Source organism: Lactuca serriola, chromosome 2, assembly GCF_051521515.1.
Source record: "Lactuca serriola cultivar US96UC23 chromosome 2, Lser_US96UC23_V15, whole genome shotgun sequence".
Lineage (NCBI taxonomy): Eukaryota > Viridiplantae > Streptophyta > Magnoliopsida > Asterales > Asteraceae > Lactuca > Lactuca serriola.
In genome coordinates, this window is record NC_136409.1 from 196415096 (window position 1) to 196436974 (window position 21879).

Sequence of the window (21879 nt, forward strand, 5' to 3'; positions counted from 1 at the left end):
TCCTAACCAATATCTCATAGCTCCTAAGAAGTAGCTCAAGAATCCGATCTTCAAACTATGCGACAGAAATCCATCTACGCGATCAAATTCATCATATTCTTTCTTTAAGTTTCTTCACTTTTCTTTGATTCTTAAAACATCATCATGTGACCCAGTCACATCATGTATCAATAATTTCATAATAGAAACTTAGCAGAGTTAGATAGTGGATTTTACCTGAAGTAGAGTCAAACTTATTGACTTTAACACCCTTAGGTAAATTGGCAGCTTCACAATCAATGCCCCTCCCTTTGGCAATTTAACATATGGACGCTTTGGTAATGGAACATGGGACTATCACAGACTTAGCCTTTCTCTTTACCATTTGGTCAACCAAGTTGACTATGGCCGATCCCTTTCCATTAGGAAGAGAGAGCTTTACTGGATATCCAATGTCATTATTGTCAGTGTCCACAAGTTTTAGGAAGTTGATCTTAGCAAATAGATAAGATCATTAAGGTTCTTGTCATAGTCTGTTTCATAGGAGTCCCAAAGGAACTCACTACGGGACTTAGAAAGTGATTGAACCACCAACTTTCTCAAGACTTTGACACCCAACTCTCCCGGTTTGTCAATATGTGACTTCATCTCCAAGATGTGATCACACCTAGACCTTGCCTTGCCAATAGGGCTTGAGTGACCTTGAACTTGTGGGTTAGGGAGAATAATTGGAGGAGGTGAAAGAAGTATGATTTCCATGGGACATCATCTTCATTTAGGAAAGCTTGTTTCAAGAGATTTGGGGAGATCATAGATGTCTAAACCATACATCTTTTTGGGAAATATTCAAGATAGTTGATTTAAAATCCTTAATATAACACCCAATATGAAATATTAAGGCTAGGACCCAACACAATAATTTTATAACTTGGAAGAGGGATGTCATAATCCAAGCTATAAAATATTTGAAGGTAGGTGAATGACGATTCACCAATTTCCACCAAGATAAACGAAATGTATTATTAGGTTTTAATTGGATTTGAAACTCCTAGATCTTTTGAGATTCATTGAACTTTTCAATGGCATGTTTCAATCTCGAGTGTGCCCTTCAGGTTTTGTGACTGGGATGCCGAGGATCACAAAACAAGGTGTGAAGTAACCATGCAAATATACTTGGTACCCTTAATATTTACCCCTTAATCAATGCGACGGTTAACCACACACGCTCCACCGATACTATGATAAATATTAAGTCACCCTTTGCCTACCTTGTTAAGTCCAGGTTAGTGTGCGGTTAACCACACACGCTCCACTAACGACTTAAACAAAGTGCAAAGTGTAACTTCATGGATTAGCACCTTATTCACATTTTCCTAAGTGACTAAGATTGGGTATTATTAAGAGCTTAGTTACTTAGTATTTATCATTAATACTTTTAATGAAGGGAGAATTCTAGTCCTTGTCCTACCCGTTCGGCTAATGACCCTCCACCGGTCAAGGAAGCGATGGGTGAGAGTGGATACCCATTAAACTGCCATTTTATAGGCAGTAACCTTATACCCCCCTTATAGACCGGCTTCGTGAATTAGACCTATTAACGGTAAGACTGACTTGCTCTTATACATATATATAAATATTATTAACTTATAATATTATAAAATATAAGGGTTGAATTTTAACTTTTAAAATTCTAAGGGCTAACTTGGAATTAAAGTATTCATAAGTGAAAACTTTTCAAATTCCAAAACTTGATGACAAGTTTTGAAACTATTCAAAACTAATTAATTCCATAACTTATGTGTTTAAAGTAGTTTTAATCCAAAAACTCTTCAAGTTCCATAACTTGAGGACAAGTTATGGAAGACTTTAAATTATTAAAGAATGTAACTTTTCTTTATTTTGTAACTTATGGAATTAATTAAGGTTACACATTTTATTACTTAATGAAGTGACTCTTGAACCTCCATAACTTGAGGACAAGACTCTTCATATTTGTAACCATTGCCAACTTTTATGAGTTTTATGAAACTTAAATATGACTTTTCATATAACTTGAGGACAAGTTACAAAACACATTTTAGAATCAACTCTTAGATTAATTTTTATTGAAAACACGTAATCAATTAACTTTCCTATTAATCTAAGAAACTCATAAGAACAAGATAATTCAAATCAAACTTTTTCATGTATTTAGTCTAAACTTTAAACTAATACAAAACATGAATCTATTGACAATTATCTTTGAAATTGGATTAGCATGAACATTACCACATGAAAAACAAGTTAAGTTAAAAAACAACTTAGGGTAATGTTCCTAGTCCAATTCTAGCAAAAAAAAAAGTCGAATATATGTTGTATGGGGGTCCAACTCGTCGAGTGCACGAACAAACTCGGTGAGTTGGATGCATTTTGCCTTGGACTCGGCGAGTCCATCAGTGGACTCGGTGAGTCTGCTGAGCAGACAGCATAAAAACTCGATTTTTCAGCCAATTTTGCAAGTATAACAAGAAAACAAGCCTAGGCTCTAATACCACTGTTGGGTTTTGAGCATTCTAACACTCCTAAGTGTACATGCAACCCTAAATACCTTGGATCTATGCTTTCTCTATTATACATGCAAATATGAACTTTCCAAGGTATTCATCCTAACTAGCACAATAATATTGATTCTTCAAATGAGTATATCAAGTTAGAATTATATACCTCTTAGATGTAGAAAATCTTCATGAAGCTTGAGTGCCTAGTGCCCCAAGTGTGACACCTCAAATGGTTCATACAACATCATATGCACTTGAAAAGACTTGAGAGAATTCTACACTTCATGAAAATCGGCTAGCCCTTTCTATTATCCATAGTGGCCGATTTTTCCATGTAATATGATCTTTATATAGTGTCACAATTAGGGTAAACCCTTAATTGTCATGGCTTTCCATTCCCTTGGATCCATGGGTTCAAATACACCATGGAGCATCCTATGGGTTTTAGCCCAACTTGATAATCCATGGAGCATTAGCCCACTATACAAGTATGGATGATTTACACAATCAACCCATATATTTAATTAGTCTTCTTTTGATCACTTAATTAATTCTTGATCAATACTAATTAAATAATCCTATTAATATATTAGAACTTATAATATATTAATAATCCTTAAGTGTTATTTCTCTCATTATAGTCTATCCAAATGCATGATGCCATGCAACCCAAATGGACCATGCCGGGTCGGGTCAAGTCTCACCAATTATAGTTATGGACTTAGAGATTAATCCAACAGTTGTAACATTCAATTTTAAGGTACATGATTTTGAGATTTTTCTTTAGCATTTGGATAAAGTCACGATGTGAGCAATGCCTCTCACGTTGCAAGATAGGGTGTAACACCTACATTTTCAAATAATTTCACATTTTAAAAATACACTTTCATTCATAATTGTTATAAAAATGTCATTGTATCACATAACAATCCAAAACAACACATCCCAAGATCAATATATATATATATATATATATATATATATATATATATATATATATATATATAAAAGCTCCTCATGTGTGTACTGATCATGCCGGCGCCTTCCCGCGATCCTCACTGGTACCCGAAACACATAACGCAACACTGTAAGCATAAATGCTTAGTGAGTTCCCCAAAATACCACACAACACATATTAGCCACTCGAGGCTATAACTCTGCTCGACCCTCTGGTCAATGTGTCTCAGTGGGACCCTCCAGTCCCATAACTCCGTGGGCCCTTTGGCCCTAACTCTGTGGACCTTCCGGTCCTAACTTTGTAAACTCTGTAACATACATAGCATAAATCACATAGAAATCACATCATACAAAAGCATACAAATACTCTGTCACATAACTCTAATTACCACTCTAGGCAAGGTATAGTGAGAAGACTCACCTCGGGTAACTCGGTAATCTCGAACTCTGTAAAAATGCGGTCTAGCCTCCGCCTAATCATATGAAATAAACACCCTTAATCAATACATCTCTCAAGGCTAGACTATTCCCTCTCTTAGTACTCTCAGAAGGGTAAAAGACCATTTTACCCCTCTCATGGCTCAATGACCCTAAAGTTGACCAAACACTAAAAGTCAACAAAAGTTAACTCTCCGGGTTACGCTGGGCGTACCCGGCTTCCTCACAGAAACAGGGTACACGACCCCTTACGCCATGCGTACTGGGATTACGCCCCGCGTAACTCCCAGTTTCAGACTCTTAAGCTTTTGAGGTCTTAAACAGTTAAGACACGCGTCCAACTTCTAGATCTGACCATTTCTAAGCCTCTTAATCCATAAAGTTGGTGACTTTAAGCCTTTGCATGGCTGGACAAGTCACTAACACCCAAACATTTCATTTCCAACCCTTGAAAGCTCATAACTCAAGCATGACCCCATAACAATGACCAAGTTGGGATTTTTATGGATCTATAACACAAATATCACTGAAATGGGACAGATCTAGGTCCATGGAGTCCTTACACTCATAAAGTCTCCACCTTTGGGACTTTTAACCCTAGAATTGGCCCATGCAACACCAAATCAAAATAAAGAGGAAAGTTTTGAACTTTATACCTCTAGTTGAAGCTTTTTCCACTGAAGATCTCAGATCCAAGCTTGCACCTCAAGCCCTAGCCCCCACAAGCTCCTCTCCTTCTTCTTCACTAACACACCAAGGCACTTTTAGCTCAAAACACTCTCTCACACACACACACACACACACTTAGGGACGAAGGAAGGCTCTTTTAGGGTTTCACTCTCTGATATGGTGGCTGAGAAATGAGCCTTAGCATCTCTTATATAGTTCACAAGCCAAATATTAGGGTTTGCATCTTGACCCTCTACGCCCAGCGTACCCAGGCGAGTCTGCGTCCAAAATAAGCGCATGAGTACGCACAGCGTACTCCCCAGTACGCCCCACGTACTCATTTGCCACAAAATCCACTCAAGGGCCAAAATTGACAACTTTGACAAAGGATAAGGGCTAAATAGCCTTACCTAAATTTCGGGATGTTACAATTCTCACCCACTAGAATCAGACTTCGCCCTCGAAGTCTCATACCGAAAAAAACTTTGGGTGTTGCTCCCATATCTCTGACCCCGTCTCCCAAGTTAGCTCGGACGCCCTCCAATGCTGACACTGGACCTGAACCAGAGGCACCTCCTTGTTTCTCAGAACCATGACCTTCCGGCCCAAGATCGCGATCGGTCTCTCAACATAATTCAGCCCTGCGTCCACCTGGATATCCTCCAATGGCACCACTGCCGACTTGTCGGCTATACACTTCCTCAGCTGAGACACGTGGAAGGTATCATGAATTTGGCTCAACTCCGCAGGTAGCTCCAATCGATATGCTACCCTGCCCACCCTCGCGATCACCCTAAACGGTCCATTGTACCGGGTCCCCAAGTTGCCCCTTTTCCTTAATTGGATCACTCCTTTCCAAGGAGACACTTTCAGGAGTACAAAATCTCCAACCTGAAACTCGAGCTCGGATCAACGCCTATCCACGTAACTCTTCTGGCGAGTCTGGGCCGTCAGCAACCTCTGTCTAACCTGCTGTATTTGCTCTGTCGTCTGAAGCACTATCTCAGTGCTGCCCATCACTCACTGCCCTACCTCTCCCCAACAGATGGGGGTCCAACACCTCCTCCCATACAACAACTCAAAGGGAGGCATACCAATGCTTGAATGGTGGCTGTTGTTATAGGAAAACTCATCCAAGGGCAAATACGTGTCCAAACTCCCTCCGAAATGCAATACACATGGCCCGAAGCATGTCCTTGAGCGTCTAAATCGTCCGCTCACTTTGTCCGTCCGTCTGTGGGTGGTAAGCGGTACTGAAATGCAGCCTGGTACCCAACTCCTCATGGAACTTCTTCCAGAACCTGAAAGTGAAACGCACATCTCGATCTAACACAATCGATACCACCTCCCTCACATACACCTCTGCCAGCCTCTCTGCGGAAGAGCTGTCACTGATAGCAAGAAAATGAGCGCTCTTTGTCAGTCGGTCGATGATCACCCAAATTTCATTGATGCCTCTCGAAGTCCTTGGCAATTTGGTGATAAAATCCATGGAAATTTGTTCCCACTTCCACTGGGGAACCTCAAGCGGCTGTAACTTGCCATGTGGACACTGGTGCTCGACGTTAACCCTGCGATATGTCAAGCACCTCTCTAAAAACCACGCCACATCCCTCTTCATACAGGGCCACCAATAATCTCTTTTCAGGTCCAAATACATCTTAGTGGCCCCAGGATGGATCGAAAACCTCGACCTGTGCGTCTCCTCCATCAAAATGGCACCAAAATCCGGCCCTAGAAGGTCATAAACCCCCGGATATCGGAAATGAACTCAGATATATGTCTGATCACCCACTCTCGCTTGCGGTTCTCCGGTCTCATGGCCTCTACCTAGGCCTCCTGAATGGTGTCCAACACCGGAGTCATCACTGTCAACCTCAAACAAACATCTCGCAATGGGGCACTCTCTGCCCTGCGACTCAAGGCATCGACTACCACGTTAGCCTTGCCCGGGTGGTATAGGATCTCACACTCATAATCCTTTACCACGTCCAACCATCTCCTCTGACGCATGTTCAAGTTGGGCTGATCCATCAGATACTTCAAGCTCTTGTGATCCGTGTATATGGTACATCGAACCCCACACAAATAGTGACGCCAGATCTTGAGGGCGAACACCACATCCCCCAACTCCAAATCATGAGTAGGATACCTCGTCTCATGAGGCTTCAGCTACCTCGATGCGTATGCTATCACATGCCCTCTCTGCATCAGTACCACACCCAGTCCTGATATCGACGCGTCACAATATACCATAAAGTCCTCCATTCCCTCCGGAAGGGCCGACACTGGGGCTTTGCACAATCTCTGGCGAAGTGTCTCGAATGAGGCATGCTGCTCCAGGCCCCAACTGAAAGCCACGCCCTTCCAGGTCAGTCTGGTGAGAGGAACAGCAATCCTGGAGAAATCCTGGATGAATCTCCGATAATAACCAGCCAACACCAGGAAACTCCCGATCTCTGAAGGGGATCTTGGCACCTCCCAACTCATCACCGCCTCAATCTTGGCCGGATCGACCAATATCCCATTCTGGTTGACGAGGTGTCCTAGAAACTAGACCTCTCGTAACCAGAAATTGTATTTGGAGAATTTGACGTAAAGCCTCTCCGATCTCAGAACTCCGAGGATCTCTCTCAAATTCTCCTCATGCTGCTCTCTGGATCTCGAATACACCAATATATCATCAATGAACACCATCACCGAACGATCCAACATCGGCCTGCACACCCTGTTCATGAGATCCATGAACGTCGCCGGTGCATTGGTGAGCCCAAAAGGCATCACCACGAACTCGTGATGCCCGTAATGAGTCCTGAACGTTGGCTTCTAGATATCCTCATCACGCACCCTCATCTGATGATATCCAGACCTCAAATCAATCTTGTAGAACCAAGACGCTCCCTGCAACTGATCGAACAAATCGTCGATCCTCGGTAAGGGGTAACGGTGCTTGACCGTCAGCTTGTTCAACTCCTGGTAATCAATGCACATCTGGTGTGAACCATCCTTTTTCTTGACAAAAAGGATCGGCGCTCCCCACGACGAGCTACTCGGCCGTATAAACCCCTTTCCCAGCAGCTCCTGCAGCTGCGAGGATAACTCCTGCATCTCTGGAGGTGCCAGGCGATAGGCGCTGCCCCCAGAACCAAATCGATACAGAACTCCACCTGCCTCTCGGGAGGCACACCTGACAACTCCTCGGGGAAAACATCCGGGAACTCACGCACTATCGGGACCTCATCGACCGGCCTCGGTCTCTCTGCACCTACTCTCGTATCCACCACATAAGCCACAAACCCACTACAGCCCAGCTGTAGACTCTGCCTCGCTCCACGCGGATGAAAAAAATGCTAACCCAGAATGGCTAGCCTCGCCATAAACTGTAAGAAATCCCCCACTAGGGTCTCGTATGGTCACCAGCTATCGCTCGAAGTCGATAACCGCTCCAAATCTGCTCAACCAGTCCATGCCCACGATGACACAGACATCTCCCATAGCAATCGGGACCAAATCAATCGGAAACTCAACACCGAAGATCTCAAGTACATATCCTCAAATCACCTCAGTGGCATACACCGCTCTCTCGTCGGCTATCGAAACTCGCAAAGGTCGACTCAATGCCTCTCGACGAATACTGATGTGCTAACTAAAGGCTAACGACACAAAAGACCGACTCGCACCCGAGTCAAATAACACCAAGACAGGTACAGAACTCACAAGAAATGTACCTACGCATATCATAATATAAGCATAACACCACAAAATCAAAATAAACAGATGAAAGAATACATACCAGCCACAACATCGGGTGCTGTGCGGACCTCCTGTGCTGTTAACTGAAAGCCTCTCCCCCGAGCCTTCGGCGCCTCGGCCTTCACCGGACAACTCTCTGTAGCTCGAACGACAACATGGGCAGATCCCTGAGATGCTCCCTGAGCTGACCCCCGCAACTGCGGACACTCGGCCTTCCGGTGTCCGGTCTGGTTGCAGTGAAAACAGACTGCAAACCCCTTGTGGTAATCCTTGGCCATGTGCCCCTCCTTGCCACACTTGTAGCAAGATCCTGCCCTACACACCCCCTCATGACTCTTGCCGCACTTGCCACAAGTGCGGCCCTTCTGATTCCCCGATCTCGAATCGGCAGGCTTAGCCTGCTTGGCAGCCGGCTAGGACTGTGCCGGTCGCCGATCCCTCCCCTGAGACTCCGCCTCCTCCCTTGCCTGAGTCTCTAGCTCAATCTCCCTCTTCCTGACATTTGCCTGAAGCCCGAAAAATGTCTGGTATGTCGAGTTCACCACGAACTCGCGAATGTCTCTCCTCAAAATGCTCAAATATCTGCTCATGCGTGCCTTCTCGGAAGACATGTGCTCAGGTCAGAACATCGCCCTCTCATGAAACATCCTGGTGATTACTGTAACAGACTCGATACCCTGCTTGAGGGTCAAGAACTCCTGGGCCAAACGTTCCCTTTCCACCGGGGGAACGTACTCATCACAAAACATAGCGGTGAACCTCTCCCAGGTCACCGCGGCAAGCTCTGCAGAAGAAAAGTGCATTGTCACAAACTTCCACCAGTCCTTCGCCCCCAAGCGAAGCTGGTTCAGCGCGAACCGAACTCTCAGATGCTCCGGACAAGAACACGTATAGAAGCATCCCTCAATATCAGAAATCCATCTCATCGCAACGATCATATCATGCGTCCCATCAAACTCTGGTTGCTTCGTGTTGCTGAACTCTCGGTATAGCAACGAGTCACCCCCTATGGCCTCGCAGCAGCAACGGTTGCGGTGGACGCGGCAACAGCAGCATCGGTGAGAGCGGCGTAACGTTCGTCAAAAGTCTCGATCAGGGTGGTCTTGATAGACCCAAACATCTCTGGTATCTCAGCTCGGATGGCAGCAGTCACCTCCTTGTGAATCAATCTGTGAATCTCCTCGTCGCTGACACCACTGCTCTCTGGTGTGTGGCGTGTCCCAACCATGATGTCTCTCTGAAATACAACACAAGATATCAGAGACTCACTCGAGTGTACACACACTCGATATCCCATTCCTACTTGATCCATGGTACCCTAAGGATTCTTACTTGGGCTGCGCACTGATCTGGTGCCTTCGGTAGTACGGGCCCAATACTACCGTCCACACCGCATCAATATTCACCCCAAGTCCTCCTCCTAGGATCCCAAGTCCCAAGTACTCTACTCTCTCTATACATAGTCTACTCTTTAGCAGATCTCTCATAAGCTCCTCGTTGCTATCTATTCTGTGACATCCCCAAAATCACGGCCAGAAAAGACCGATTTTGTTTATGCTTTATAAAAATCAGAGTACTTCATTTTATAAAAAGGTTGCGGAATTTGTTCCCAGAAAAACATGGTAAATACGTTATTAAAACATTTTCGAAGAAACATATTTATTTCATTTTAAAATGTTTGGGATGTCATCGTTAATACCGAAACATAAGCATAAACAGACTTACAATGATTTACACTAGTGATCTACATCTCTTTTAAATCTCTCAGTGTAATGTCACTTCACTTCGTCACCTGTGATATACATAAACTGAGTGGGTCAGGTTGGGAAACCTGGTGAGTACATAGGGTTTTCAACCCACAATAATATAATTATTATGTTCAATCAAACAATCAACCCAATTACCCATCCCCATTATCTTCTTTACTCTTTAAGGATTTAACCTAAGAGTCATCTATCCTGCATTCGTTTATTCCGAAGTCCCTTACTTCCAGGGTTATGGGACTGGCACTAAATCCATAGCTGCCAATGTTCGTTCATAAAGCACTAATTCCATAGCTGCTATAGTCTATTCATCGGGTACTAAATCCATAGCTACCAGTCTTTATCTAATAGGTACTAAGTCCATAGCTACCAATGTTCAACAAGTACTAAGTCCATAGCTACCAATTCCTACAGGTACTAAATCCATAGCTACCAACGTCTAAAAGGTACTAAGTCCATAGCTACCGGTGTTTGTCCCATAGGCACTAAGTCTGTAGCTGCCAATGTATACTCACGTCATCTTCTATCTCTCATCATTCATCTACCCATCTCATACCCAACATTTTCGTATATATAAAATACGTATACAGTTTAAGTCCTTTAAAACATGTATAAAACGTTCAACCAGCATAGACAACAAGTATTCAGATAATGTGCACACATAGCACGTAGTTTATATAAAATACTTCATATCTATGTGTAAGATGAAAGTAACTATGCACTCACTTGAGAAGGTGGTGACTCGGTACTCGGACAGCGCTTCGTTTACTTTAAAATAATTTCCTTCGACAAAACCTAGTATTATTACCACTAGATTTTAGTCTAATATTTACCGTGACTAATTATTAGTCTTATTATTATTATTATATAAGCGTTTAAACAATACTTTCCAACCACTATGTACAGACAGGGGCCAGACATAAAACACCGGAGGGCAGGACCATTTTGGCATATAGCACTTCTGAAATCCAACAACCCTATGCGGCCCTTTAAACCAGATTCCCCGTACCGCGAGTAGTTAAAAAGATATTATAACGACACTTATATAAGTCATAATAATAGCTCAAATATTTATTATAAATTTATAATAACAATACTAATTTTAAATATAAACTATATTTAAAATAGGGTAAGCATAACTTACTTACAAGGGGATTTTAGCTAGGAGTCGGGCTCTGTAGGGGCACAACTTCGTCGCTGAATCTTTCTAAGAAAGATTCGTGCAGCGCTTCAGCGCTCACCTTACTATACTAAAACTACAGAAAGAGAAGTCGAATCACGAGGGACCGAAATGCTCGGGGGATAAGAAGAGAAAGGCTCTTGAATCAAGAGAATGGTGCAAGAAATATAAGAGCCCAAGCCTCTTATTTATAGTAATTGAATTTACAAAAACTACCCCCCATAATTACTTAATGACCTTATAGTTATATAAACAACTAAACACCCCTTTATAATACTATTTTAAATAGATTTAAAGATATTTGTACTAAACTAATGTCGAAAGAACTCAACATTAGTCTTATAATGACTGCATCGTCGATACCTTTCTAATGATATATACATATGTATATATATGTGTACGTATATATGATTTATACTTTATTTTAATACGTAAATATGCTATTATAATTTGTAACTCGTTCATACGAACTCCGTTTTTGACGTTCTTTATATCCATGCGTAGGTGGAGACGCACTCTACAACTTTCGTTTAGACTCCTTCGGCTAATTTTGAATTTATTTTTAAAGTTATATTTTTAACAGGCCGGGACAGGATTGGTCCGTTATAATCTCATAACTTCTTCATCCAATGTCCATTTTCGTCTGTCTTTTTATTGTTACGCTACTAATAATGAGATCTTCAATTCTCGTTTAGGTTGTGTCGGCTAAAAATCGCTCGATCTAATATTCGAATTTCGGACTGTACACTGATAATCCGAAACTTCGAAAAATCGTAACTTCTTCATACGAAGTCAGATTTGGGCGTTCTTTTTATCGAAGTTCTTAGTTTAACATATTATACGACGTTCGTTTAGAGCGCTAAATCTAAATCTCGCTCTATCATAAATTTACTATTTACGCTTCCCGGCGCCGTGCCGGTTCCGACGCGAAACTTCGACGGGTCATAACTTCTTCGTTATAACTCGGATTTCGGCGTTCTTTATATGTACGGAAACCCTGTGACATCTTCTACAACTTGGTTAGGATTATTTATTCTAAATAATCTTTTTGTCGAAAAGTTGTTTTCGACCCCTATTGCCTCTAAATTGACTAGCCCGGATCTGCGGGCGTTACATATTCACTCTCAAGCATCTCCTAGCAGCAAAACCCCTAGGCTAAGGCATCAGAAATCATGCCACTCTATTCCTAATAAGAATACCTAGCCTACTCTAGCATGCATAACATATCATAACATATCTCTTAACTCATAATGTAAGGGTATTTTGGGAAATCACCGTTCGGGCGCTGGCTGATCGTACACACTGCTCTGCTCTGCTCTTTCAAAAACTTTTTACTCTTGATAAAAACTTTGTGAATTTTATTTTGAAAATATCTCAAATCCTCAATTGGAGTTCAGATACGCCCGAAGGTGCACCTGAATCCCTCAAAGCAAGGCTCTAATACTATCTTGTAACACACAAATTTTCAAATAATTTTTCACATTTTAAAAATACACTTTCATTCATAATTGTTATAAAAATGTCATTGTATCACATAACAATCCAGAACAACACATCCCAAGATCAATATATATATAAAAGCTCCTCATGTGTGTATTGATCATGTCGGCGCCTTCCCGCGATCCTCACTGGTACCTGAAACACATAACGCAACATTGTAAGCATTAATGCTTAGTGAGTTCCCCAAAATGCCACACAACACATATTAGCCACTCGAGGTTATAACTCTGTTTGACCCTCTGGTCAACGTGTCTCAGTGGGACCCTCCAGTCCCATAACTCTATGGGCCCTTTGGCCCTAACTCTGTGGACCTTCCGGTCCTAACTCTGTAAACTCTGTAACATACATAGCATAAATCATATAGAAATCACATCATACAAAAGCATACAAATACTTTGTCACATAACTCTAATTACCACTCTAGGTAAGGTATAGTGAGAAGACTCACCTCGAGTAACTCGGTAATCTCGAACTCTGTAAAAATCCGGTCTAGCCTCCGCCAAATCATATGAAATAAACACTCTTAATCAATACATCTCTCAAGGCTAGACTATTCCCTCTCTTAGTACTCTCAGAATGGTAAAAGACCATTTTACCTCTCTCATGGCTCAAAGACCCTAAAGTTGACCAAACCCTAAAAGTCAACAAAAGTCAACTCTCCGGGTTACGCTATGCGTACCAAACATGTACGCTGGGCATACCCGACGTCCTCACAGAAACGAGGTACACGACCCCTTACGCCACGCGTACTGGGATTACGCCCCGCGTAACTCCCAGTTTCAGACTCTTAAGCTTTTGAGGTCTTAAACAGTTAAGACACACGTCCAACTTCTAGATCTGACCATTTCTAAGCCTCTTAATCCATAAAGTTGGTGACTTTAAGCCTTTTCATGGCTGAACAAGTCACTAACACCCAAAACATTTCATTTCCAACCCTAGAAAGCTCATAACTCAAGCATGACCCCATAACAATGACCAAGTTGGGATTTTTATGGATCTATAACACAAATATCACTGAAATGGGACAGATCTAGGTCCATGGAGTCCATTACACTCATAAAGTCTCCACCTTTGGGACTTTTAACCCTAGAAATGGCCCATGCAACACCAAATCAAAATAAAGAGGAAAGTTTTGAACTTTATACCTCTAGTTGAAGCTTTATCCACTGAAGATCTCAGATCCAAGCTTGCACCTCAAGTCCTAGCCTCCACAAGCTTCTCTCCTTCTTCTTCACTAACACACCAAGGCACTTTTAGCTCAAAACACTCACACACACACACACACACTTAGGGACGAAGGAAGGCTCTTTTAGGGTTTCACTCTCTGATACGGTGGCTGAGAAATGAGCCTTAGCATCCCTTATATAGTGCACAAGCCAAATATTAGGGTTTGCATCTGGACCCTCTACGCCCAGCGTAACCCTGGGTACGCCCAACGTACCCAGGCGAGTCCACGTCCAAAATAAGCGCATGAGTATGCACAGCGTACTCCCCAGTACGCCCCGCGTACTCATTTGCCACAAAATCCACTCAAGGGCCAAAATTGACAACTTTGACAAAAGAGAAGGGCTAAATAGCCTTATCTGAATTTCGGGATGTTACATAGGGTTGATTTGTTGATTTGTATTCCTTGAGTCTCACGACGTGCTCCCCTGTTTCTCACGATGTGAGAGCGGTCTGATGACCAAAACCATATTTTTTCGGTATTAATGGAATAAGAGGGCTAGAGTTGTCCACCCTCAGCCTCCCTCACTCTCTAAGCCTCCAGAAACCCTAATCACAACCCTCCTTGAAATCCTTAGCTATTTTGGTGAACTTTATAGCTAGAAGAAGAAGAGAATAAGAAGAGGAAAAGAAGTGTCCTAGTGGTGGAGTTCGCAAAGTAGCATCATCATCATCATCATCTCCTCTTGTTGTTGGACCTTTGTAAGTGCTAAAGGTTCAAACTTTATTGCATATTATGGATATATCTAGGTTTTTGTCCCAAAGATATGTCTGAAGCGAGTTGTTGGAATCGGACCTAGTGGACTCTCATGACGTGACCAAGGGTTGGCCACGTCGTAAGACCCGATATTAGGGTTTTGTTCGATGGATTTGACCTCGTGGGTTGACTTTTTTACATGGTTTTACTTTAGGGGTGGTTCCTAGCCATGAAGGGGCAAGATGGTTATTTACCCCAAGGAGAGTATGCTTAGGACCCTTAATAATGGAATGTTACCTTAATTTCTAATTAGCATTGTGTGGATATGTTTAGTGTATGGAACTTTTGTAGCAGCTGACCGAGTGTTTGTTTTAACTAGACATCGATTGAGGTGAGTCTTTTACCACACTAGTGGGTCGCAGGCACCAATGTCGGCCTACTTTATTGGATGTGTTAGATGTATATGATTATGTGACTATGGCTGATATGATTGAATGATATATATATATATATATATATATATATATATATATATATATATATAGAGAGAGAGAGAGAGAGAGAGAGAGAGAAAGATAGAGCTGATCTGGGCTCGAAGTCATTTTGGACTCAACGGTTGATATGGACCCAAGGGTTGACACGGACCCGACACAGCTACTTGTTATTATATGGGTTGATACGGACTCAAGGGTTGATACGGACCCGACACAGCTACCTGTTGTCATATGGGGTTGATACGGACCTCACACATCCATGTGTTGTTATATGTATATATGTTTGTATGTGATACAACATCCTCTTATGTGTATGGTTTCGTATTCTTATGGGAAGCTAATTAAGCCTTGTGTTTATAGTTAATGTGTATGGTTTCAGGTACTTCCAGTTCGAAATGGAAGAGTCCGACATGATGACACAACATCCTCCCTTATGATTTCCGCACTTTTAGATATTTGTATTTTGAAATTTTGATATTACATTTGGTGACGGTTTTTGAGTTAATTGATGAATGAAACTATTGGATCTGTAAATGGATTTTTTATTACTATTTTTTTAGATTGTTACAATAAGATCATTTCTTATTGTATTCTATTCGTCATGTAGAGATTGTTATTTTACTTAATCTTATATATTTTAATACAATAAAATTTTATATCTTTTTTTTGGCATATAATATTGTTTTATAGATAGTGAGATTGTAGTAAGTTAAACTTATTTGTCTTTTTTTTTTTTGCTAAAAAGGAATCATGGTTTTATCCTTAACGAGCTAAAAATAGATTTTCTGATGATTACCGAATAAAAACTAAAATTACTAATTAAAATCTTAAATATGTAAATGATTGTTGATTTTTTAAATTTTCTATAAACAATTGTAAGTATTTTGTTCTTTTCTATTGAAAAAAGAATGGTTTAATCGCAGATTTTTTTTTTCGTATTCTATATGAAATGAAAATTAAATTAAACTATAATATTTACAATTTTTGTGCAAAGACATTCCCCTTGAGCAAGTGTATGTGTATTATTGATTACTAGAGTAGGAGAGAAGGAACCATGTCTTAAATAATGGATAAGCATGGCAGATCTGCAGTATGGAAACACAAAAACATAGAGAAATATCTATTACCATTTTAAAAAACCAAAATACATCGACCATAATAAAATATAATCAAATTAAAAAGAAAAGACCCATCTTTAAACACATTGAATTATTAAAGATATGTAAACAAAAGGCGACAAGTGTTGAACTCTCTTGATGTGTTTCTTTGAATCTTAACTTAAAAGAAAACAAGAGAAGGTAGGCCTAGATTTCAAGACATGAAACATCAACAATCACTTTACAAAATTTCAAAAATAGTTGTACGAATGCATATAAAGGTTCCACAACAATGCATGCATGAGAAGACCTTAATTATAGCATTTGAATTTATTATATAAAAAAACAAAATATAAAAAGTTGTAACGATAACATACCTCAATGTTGGATCAGCCACTAATTGTATGTATAGTGACTTTGTTGAATCGATCATTATTGCTTGCATTTGCATAAAATAAGTGTATTATATATGCATGACCATGTATTACAACTTTTGTATATACATTGTGTATATGGCAGATGCTAACACCATGAGATTCAAAGATGATTTTTTTAACAGCAATTTATTTAAAGATGTTGAGTTTAAATCTTATATTTGTGTATATGATCTTTTTGGAAAAAGTAAGAAGGAAAACATAAAAAACCAAAAACAATAGGTAAATCACATGAAGCAATAAAAGCCATAATTAATACTAACAAATTTTCAGAATATAAAGTGCTACTAAGATCAGTGGATCATAGTTATGGAGAGTTTGATAAATCAAAATGGCTAAATCGCATTAACATATAATTTGAATAACAAATGTGTTAAAATTAAAATCAAAACTTTCTACATAGAAATCTCCTCTCCCTATCAAGAAAAAGATCCAAAATCGTCCAATTGGGTTCGTCCCAGTAGTTGGAACTTGAGTTGAAATCTCTTTCTTGATATATTAAAATCTACGAACAAGGTACTACGTACAAAGAATTGTGGAAAAGAAGAAAAAAAAAAGTTTATGGAAATCTATTTCCTTTTTTTTTTTTTCTCTACACAAAGTACTATGAAGATCTATGGACCACTAGTACTAGTTATGTGAAGGGTTTGAAGCACTAGGTGGCCGCTTCCTCAAACTATCTTCCACGGATGTCTGTGGCTCGTTCATGGCTGCACCCTTAAGCTTCGATGGATCTGTAGAAAGTGAGGTGAGAGATGAAGCTGCTGTCTTCAGTAGTCTTCTTGGTTGAAATCTTTCTGTGGGAAAAGTATGTCTTTCGTACCCAAATGACATAACCAGAAGATGAAAGAAGATCAAGAAAAACAGGAAGAACAGAGGTTTGCAGGTCATGGTTTCTGAATTCGAATTCTGATCGATGATGATGAGGGTGTCCGATAATGTTCAAGAAGTTAAAAGAAGATGACTGAATAGGAGAAAGCATAGAAGTTACTCTTCACATGGAAGATCTCGCTTAAGAAAGATGGGAAAGTATGGTTACTGGATGCAACCTTGTGCTCAAGTCTGACAGAGCATGTGTTATTTGGCGTTTTATTCTTATAATTTGAAATAATAATATATAGGGAGAGATACTAGTTTGAACTTAAGATTGTCAAAGGTTTGTATACTTTTGTGCATAATATAGGCTTTTCGAAATTGATTACTTGGTACCCTTTTCATATTATTGTAAGCATGTAGCTTTGGAGGTGAATGAAAAGATACGAAACTTCGTGAAAAAGGTTGGCTAGGTAGGGTTATTATGATAATTTAGCCGGTGTTTGGGATTTTATTTTGAAATTTATTGGATTAGTTTTTATAAATGTTTTTCAAAAAATATTTGGCTTATCTTATATATACATGTAAAATGATAAAAAAAAAAAAATCTAACTTTTTAAAATCTTATTTTCAACCTAATAAGTTATAAGTTGTTTTAAGAAGTTAGTAATCCGACTTCTTAAAATCTTATTTTCAAAGAGTTAACAAAAAGTTATTTTAAAATTTTTTTTATATACCCAAATATATTTATTGTTATTTATTGATTTTTCAAAAAGTTAATAAATTAATAAGTTATTTTAGATGAAATCTCAAATACCATTTTAATGAAAAAATGTTTGTTTTAATAGATTTAATTGGAATATGACTTAAATTCATTACTTTTATTGACTTAATACAAAATAGACATTTAATATAAAATATAACAAAAATAATGTTTTTCCTAATTAAGTCGTTAACTTTTTTATACCAAATGGTTCATCACAAGATCTTGGAAATGTGTTCTTGGGAGTTAACTTTTTAAAAATTTGTCTTTATTCTTTTTCTATTTATCTAAATTTAATGATGTTTTTCTATATATTTTAACCATTATCAGTTTATATAAAATTGAAAGGGAAAAAAACATGACTAGTAGTTTAAGAAGTGTTTAGAGCTATGTGTTTGGTTTGACCAATGTGAATTGAGTGAGTGATATGTTCAAAGTTGGAAAGTTTCAGGAGCTTATGATCATAATGTGAGTCAGATTTGACTAATATTCATATTCCTCACATAAATCTTGATAGAATAATAATAGCATGTGTGATCATGTGACCTCAACACATGATACCAATTACCCTCTTGTGTATTTAAATCTTGATTTCACTAACTAAAAGATTCTAAAAGTACAAACACCCACAGCTCAACATAGCTGGGTATAACTACGGCTTCATTATATACCTTTCTAACTGGTTTATGATCTAGAGACACATCGACATCGTATTTTGTTATGAAGTAGTGAAGTGTTATAAACTTGTTACTACTTACTAGTCGTGTTTCCCTCTGATAAATAAGAGTCTGCAAGAGTGTGCAAAATTTGTTTTGGTTCCTAATTATAACAAAAAAAAAAAAAAAAAAAAAAAAAAAAAAAAAAAGCGGTTCTTGGTTAGTTTTGCCATTGACTTGTTTCACCAATTTACCCAACGACTTGATAATGATATGTGAGTGATAACAATATAATGGAAATAATTTTAAGAGAAATGACACAAATGTTCTACAAACTTTTTTGGGTTTACTCATTGAGTTCCTAAAGTTTTTGTCGGACTTTATGTGTCCCTGAACTAGGATATGATATGCTCTTTTAGTCTCTGTCAACCTATAACAGCCGTTTTACCATGCCACAGTGATCTTTTAGACCAAAAAAACTCACATTGTGCCCCTATAAAGCCAAAAAAAATAAGCTCGGGGATCAATTTGTGCCAAAAAACTCTTCTTCTTTTCTTCTAAAGCCGATTCACACTCAATTCGTACCCTCCCAAGAAATCAATCGTTGCTCTTCTTTTCGTGGGTTTGATGAGGTTCACAAAGAAAATGAGAGTTAATCTCTTTTTTTCTTCAATTTGCAGGTGATTGGTTATGGTGGCTAAGTGGTGGTTTTTGTGGGTTATGGGTTCTCCAATGGTGGCTTATTTCACGAGACAAAGGGGATAAATAAGGGTGTTTGGATTAGGTTGTTGTGATATTGATTTGATGGTGAATAAGGTGGGTTATGGTGGCTGTAATGACTAAATAAAATGTTGATGAGCAGTTGGTTCAGTAGGGTACGAATTGAGTGTGAATCACCTTTAGAAGAAAAGGAGAGTTTTTTTGGTACGAATTGATCCTCGAACATATTTTTTTGGCTTTATAGGGGCACAATATGAGTTTTTTTGGTCTAAAAGGTCACTATCGCATGGTGACCCGGCTATTACAGGTTGACTAGGACTAAAAGAGCATGTCATATCCTAGTTTAGGGACCCATAGAGCCCGACAAAAACTTTAGGGACTCAACGAGTAAACACTAAAAAAGTTCGTAGGGTATTTGTGTCATTTCCCCTTCTTTATGACAATTTTACATAAATGGTTTCAATATTTTATGTGTATGGCTTTAACCAATGTAAAATGACTTTTATATCATTTTATTATATTTTATCTTTTTATTATTCACCATTTATATTAATATTAACTTACAAATCTCTACCATACTTATCAGACCAGGACCATACTTATCAGACCAGGCGGAGTGGGCGCGGTCCAAGCCGCACTCCCCTTGCCACATAAGCACAAACAATGCCCTTGGGTGCAGTCCAGGTGTGGCTGAGGTTGCGATGCGGCTTTCGGAGGGAGCGCTTCATGCTTGATTTTGATTGGCCAACCCATTTGACCGTTGCAAACGGTCATAATTTGGGTTTTTTTTTTTTTCATTTTAGTCTTTAACATCTATTTAAACCTTTCAACCCTTCATTTTTTAATCTTTCTACTACATTACCTCTTAAAAAAATGTCTTCGTCCGATTCTTCTGAAGAATTTGATGATATGTTCGATGTTTTTGTCGCTACTGCTAAATTTACGGAACAAACGTATGAAGTGGCATGTAGTAGGGCATCCGGTAGTGCTGAACAGAGAACCCAAAGATTTATTTATAGAAATCGTGAAGATGCAAACCAACGTCTAATACAAGAATACTTTCAAGAAAACGCCACTTTTCAAGGATATTATTTTAGAAGGCACTTTAGAATGTTCAAACCATTATACGAACGTATAGTCGAAGATCTAACGAGGGAGTGTGATTTTTTCGAGTAACGGCCCGATGCTAAAGGTACACCCGGTTTCACCCATTTACAAAAATGTACACCTGTACTTCGTCAATTAGCATATGACATCCCTCCTGATGCGATGGAAGAGAGTTTTAGGATGTCAGCTAGGACTCCACGAGATAGTCTACACTATTTTTGCAAAACTATTATTCAGTTTTATGGTCTAAAATATTTACGTAAGCCTACACGCAGTGACATCATGAAATTGCAATCTCATCATGCTAGTGTACCTGACTTTCCTAGATTGTTAGGAAGTTTAGATTGTCTACATTGAGCATGGGAAAATTGCCCTACCTCACACCATGGTCAATTTACCCGATGTGATCATGGACATCCAACGATCATACTTGAAGCGGGGACATCACACGATCAGTGGATTTGACATGCTTTTTTTGGTTCTCCTGTATCCCTAAACGATATTAACGTTCTTAATCATTCACCTATATTTAACAACATATTCGACGGATCTACACCGGATTCTTCTTTTCAATTACGTGGAACACCATATAAATATGGTTATTATCTAGTTGATAGGATCTATCCTATGTTAAATCGTTTACATGTCCGAATGATACTCGTCCGAAAAAATTCAAAAAAACTCAAGAAAGAGCTAGGAAGGATGTCGAACGCGTTTTTGGAGCTCTCAAGAAACGTTGGTTTATATTGAAAAAACCAACAATTTTTTTCAGCGAGGAAAAAATACATGAAATCATGTATGCATGTATAATACTGCATAATATGATTATTGAAATGAAGGAAGAGCGATATGTGAGTATGATGAAGAGGAAACCATTCTCGTGACACATGTAATAGAAATTGGGGGCAACGAGTACATTGAAAAGAGAGCAGATGTCCGTTGCAATGAAACATTTCATAATTTTCGTATGGACTTGGTGGAATACATTTACAAGATTCAACACATTAACCTCAATTTGGATCCGGATGATGACCCGGAAGACGAGTTCTCGGAGGACGACTTCGTGTAGTGTGTTTGATTTTTAATCGTTTAATGTAT